The sequence below is a fragment of the Octopus bimaculoides genome, chromosome 20 (genome assembly GCF_001194135.2).
Source record: "Octopus bimaculoides isolate UCB-OBI-ISO-001 chromosome 20, ASM119413v2, whole genome shotgun sequence".
Classification (NCBI taxonomy): Eukaryota; Metazoa; Mollusca; class Cephalopoda; order Octopoda; family Octopodidae; genus Octopus; species Octopus bimaculoides.
The window spans coordinates 34,071,531-34,076,956 of NC_069000.1; the positions used below are offsets into that span (position 1 = coordinate 34,071,531).

The 5,426-nt window shown below is 30.3% G+C and overlaps 1 long non-coding RNA gene across 2 annotated transcripts in view; it reads left to right on the forward strand.

Moving 5' to 3' along the window:
- The first annotated feature begins 1,078 nt into the window (after nt 1-1,078).
- Nucleotides 1,079-5,426, forward strand: part of LOC106882367 (uncharacterized) — a 9,257-nt gene continuing 4,909 nt past the window's right edge. Inside the window, exons 1-2 of one of the 2 annotated variants that reach the window (XR_001410990.2) lie at nt 1,712-2,731; nt 3,440-4,879. This is a non-coding gene — a long non-coding RNA (uncharacterized LOC106882367). Of the gene's footprint in view, nt 4,880-5,426 lie in introns of both variants that reach the window. The other variant, XR_008266369.1, reaches the window with a different exon arrangement.

Genomic DNA, 5,426 nt, shown 5'->3' on the forward strand with positions numbered 1-5,426 from the left:
ATATATATATATATATATATACGTCAACGATACCAAATTGTGTGTTTATGTTTATACGCACATGATCGCTTGTTTTAAGTTTTATTAAAAATAAAATTCTTTTGAGATATTTCCTCTTATTAACGAATATAGCTCCATCATGGCTTTAACACGAAACTAATATAAATGTATAAATAATGGCTATCCCCACAGCCTCATAGAAGAAATACTATTGTTAGTTTTAACTACTACTGTAAAATAGTTTTAGTAACTGTTTCTTTATTATATATACATTTTAATATACATAAGAAATGTTTGAAAAACATTAAGGTGGATAATCATAATTACTATATAAATGCATTTGATTATTGTAAATATTCCAACGCCATGTTTAAAAAAAATTATGGCGATTCGCTTAACATTATTAGAAAAGATTGTTGTGTCGATACTTTTCTATAAATTTTACAAATTGCTACTGCACAAAATAGTGTATTGAAAGGATCTTTATATATATATATGATGTGTGTCTATGTATATATATATGTGTGTGTGTATATGTGTATATAAGTATATATATATATCTTTAAATATAGATATATAGAATAATTTGTAAAATTTGCCTATAAGGTTTTTATTTACGTACTTACTACTTTGTAAAATTATTACTGATTTTACTCTATATTATTTAAATTATACATACATACACACATATGTATATATATATATATATATATATATATATATATATATATACACTCACATATCACATTCATATATTTATATTTGAGTGTGTTATATATATTAATACAAACACATACAAAAAATTACTCATTGAATTTCCTAAACTAATGACTCGATTTAATAGCTAAAAAGAAAAAAAAAGATGAAATTATCAGTTTATTCCGAAAAAGGAACTTCGGTGATCCAGAAAGTTTAGCGTCTTTCCGTGATAATAAATACGTCTTAGTTTCCTTGGAGATTTTTCGTCAGTTATTTATTTATTAGCTTTAACTTTAGCTGATCTTTTCTCCGTTCGTTAGCATTTATTTTTTAAAACTACATATGACTCGATTAATTCGGTTTTGTATTTCGTAAGTATAAAACTGTGAAACCATACTTAAAACCATTCTCAGCGACTTTATTATTACTATTATTATTAACATTATAATCTATATATATTTTAATAGACATAAAAATGTTTATAACCCTTGAACCATGGAAAGTGGGAGTTATTATTGACTAATTCGAATAACCTAAATTTCACAACGCTATAGTTTTCTAACAATGGCGATCAACCATCATTCTATATGTCGCATTGATATATATATATTTTTATACCTTCTTAACAAATTTTTGAGTAAAAGATTATATAAAAGGATTTTTATTTTTAGTCAAACTAGTTACTTTCTTAGTTAAAAATCAACTATCCCACATTCAGTTCATTTTCCGGGACGCTATTTCTTTTTATTTTTAAACATGATTATGAAATAATTTTCAGTGCAGAAAATAAGAAATATATTTTGTTAAAACAATAACAATCGGAGTTTTCTTTAGTAATTATTCTATATTTTCGATTTTTGTAAATATTTACTTTAATATTCGACAGATGCAAAATGGCGGAAGGGAGGGGGGGCTGTAAGCTTTTTTTTTAAGCCATGGAGTGACGTGGCAAATACTATGCAGTAAACAACACGTGATCAAGACGTGGGTGTGAGTTGCAGAACAGACATTAACAAATTCCTCCGCTATGATACTATTTATGTATATCGTATTATAAGTTTTAAATTTTCATATATTTTTTCTTATATATAATTAATATATAATTTTTATTTGATGGACAAGGAAAATATCCATTAGATTTAATTGTATTTGAAAATATAAAAAAAATGTGAATGGAACTATATTTTACCTTGGGTGCGTATTAATACTGAAAAATGTGATTAGACCTATTAGTATAAATACTACTGGTGTACTATTTTCCAGCAGTTGCAGTACCCGGTCGCCTGATCAAGTTCTTGTCAATTTGTCGTAAAACTTTTTTTCCTTATTTTTTCGAAATTTAAACATAATTATTTGTGCAACATTTGTAAAATATCAGAAAATAAAACATTTGTATTTTGTGTTATACATATGTCTATTTATTCTTTTTAATATTTTACTTGACTTTTTCTTCTGCAGTTAACGTTATTAGGAGTGAAATATTTCGACAACCTGGCTTGTCAACATAGTGAGAATCAAAGGTTCACTGATCTATCCTGGTTCCCAAGTAGACTCATGCCATTTCTGCCTAAATTCCTGCGTATATTCCTACATTTTATGGGTAATCATGGTTAACTGTTTTAATGTATTCCGCATCCACCCTGGCAGCTTGGAAAAAGTACACGGGCAATCAAAACACCACTTTTTGTAAGGTTTCTCTTTACATTCTTCTATACATTTACAGCTCCAAATGTAATAAAAATTCTTGATAAGCGAAAAAAAAAAAAAAGACACATAAAATAATTTAAAAGAAACTACATATATATTGGTTACAGTGTAAATGCTTAAAATAATTTCATTTTATTGAAATAATCGCGAAATTTGTTGCGGCGCAATTCTCTTTGTTCGTGGTTTTCTTTTTTCTATAGCCATATGCCTCAATAGGAGAAAGCTGGCCTTATAAAATTGAAATAAACCATTTTGTGACGGAACTCCTGCTACTAGAAGAAATAACCTGCTTACTGTGTGATGAGTGACGTGTGTGGGTAAAATTGTAAGTTGTGTTGAGTAAAGGTCGAGTGTCCTTGAGACGCCATTTTGATTTATTTCTACGTCTTTTGTATTTAGTTCGTGACCTTATTTTGTCGACTAATTTTTTTTTTCAAATTGACATTTAAAAAAGTCTTCACAGTTAATGTAATTGTAAAACGATTGTTGAAAGCACTAGTTTTTAATTAAGTTCTGACTATTTGAGAATTATGACGGAATTTTTTTTTTCGAATTAAGTTTAGAGACTTCTGTTTTATTAGAACATAAAATACGTCATACGTAATAATGACGAAAAGATTCGTAAGCTAAATTGACGTTAATTTAGAATCTTGTTTTACATGAATTTGTATTTAAATACCAGTGACGAACTTAACTAATCAAAACTTCATTTGTCAGTATGCGAAGCATTTTCCTAATGCTAATGTGATGACATTTTATGAAGATTAAATTTGATCTGATGAGACGTAGATTTGCTCCTCAAAGATGGTCGTCTTTGAGGGCTTGCTTGATGGTCGCGTTATGGGGATTTTAGGTCAACGATTTCATGTGCCAGACCTGCATTCTTGGGGGGAAAAGTCCGAGTTTTTGGAATACTGTTTGAATTCGAGATAAAATAATAAGAATTTTCTCTAACAATGAGTTGTTTAAACATGCTTGCTTGTGTTATAGCATTTTCTCGTCCACGCAATTTGTTTGTATTTTATGGCTACAGTGTTCACCTTGAGAATCCTGTTTTTGAGACTACAGCAAGGTCTGTCATTTCTCGCGCTCCGGTCCACGGGTTGCCGCCAGTTGGCTACTTTGGACCCAAACCCTTTGTCTTGTCCAGGCTCATGTCTCCCCATCATATTGTGTACATACAGATACAACAAAGGATATCTAAACAACGGTTCAGGTAAACCCTGGTGTTTTACTTTTGCTACCCTGTGTATGTGGACACGATATGAATGTTGTCACTTGTATGTATTAGATGGTGATGGTGACTCGTGTTGAGTGAATGATTGATTTTGACATCTGTATTGAATTGTGTATATTTTATGGTCACTAATGCGGTATGGCAACACTGGATTGTGAATATTCTCGATCGATAGTACTGTTACTTTAAGGGAATCGGAACTCGTTTAAGACAGTTTGTATGGGAAATATCAGTGTGATGCTTCTTAAGTTAGCTTTGTTGCAGAATATTCTAGTAAACGTGATTATATAGGAATTGACAAATTAATTTTTTGTATTTAGTGCAACAAGAAATTGTAATTATCTAAATATAGTTTCAAGTGCAATGTGTTTTCCACTCTTGGGAAGCCACTTGTTTTAGCTGGCTATTTTTATTCTAGGGATGTTTCACCATGCAAAGTTTAGCCATTTCCTGGCAAGGGAAACAAATGTTGATGACATAAGGATAAATTTTTACTATTACACTTTGTCAAGCTATTTATAGCTCGTGTTACTATTGATATTTTGACTTCTTTCAATTCCAAAGTCAGAATTGGAATATAGTAATATTCGTTACGCGCTTGTCTTGACTAGTTTATAAATGAAGATGAGTTATTCTGAATTATGTGGAAGTTGTTGGCCTTTGTCGAGTGATAATTTAAAGCTAATCAGAAAAGATTGGTAGCAAATATTAAATATTTTGCTTGTATGCGGGGAATGAATTCATTTTGCTTTCATTTCTCGAAACCCTTTGTATTTAGAATGTTTATATTTTAACTTTTGAAATTATATAATTAGCATTGTTAATGTATTTCAATGAAAGCTTGCTAAGTTTATTCTGCAATTGAGTCATGTAATATTCTTAGAACTAAAACAAGGTATATTATCGTGAATGAGTGATTGTGCCCGAAATTGTCTTAGATGTAAGTTTATTAGCTTCAGGCTATTGATGTTGTAAATATTGTTTGTTGATAAAAGTATTGGAATTTGTACCAATATTTGTCTTTTTCTCCCCCCAACACGATTTTACCTGGATGAAAATGGGGCTGAGATGCTGGCAAGACGAAGTCAGCTTCTTTGGCAAAAAAAACTAGAAGAATTATAGAAAGGCTATTCTGTGACAGGGTAGACAAAAAGCCATCAAATATTGGGGAGCTGTTAAATCTTATTCAACCAAGCTACACATAACGATTGCCTGGGCCATGGTTTTTTGGTTAAGGTAAGTCTTGTCACCAAATGAGTTTGCAGTCTCTACTTGTTTTAGCTTTGTAGTTCATAGCAGATGATTTGATTAAACTCTTGTTTGTTTAAAGAGGTTTTACTAGATAATATATCAATGATTTCAGATGTGGAAATTTTGATATGAACAAATACAAAGATAAGATTGTATTTTTGAAGTTTAACTTCCTACTATGCTTTGTCACTGTAAAATGATTTCATTAAGGATAAGCTGGCAGTTTTAATGTACTCTAGATTTTGTTTCTTCAACTTCATTAAAAATGGGTGCTTTGTAACGAAAATTTCCAAGTAACATTCAGATGTAAATTACGATGATATCGGAATTTAAGTGGATATAAAAAATTGGGTAATCTTCAAGTTTAGGGGGGTAAATAAAAATATTCAAGGGAAATAACTGCACGACTTACCAGTATTCGTTTTCTTCCAGCTGTTTATAAATAAATCACACCCCAACGTCAATCAAATCACGTGTGATTTATTTATAAACAGATGTACGGAGAATACTGGTAAGACGTTCAGTTACTTCC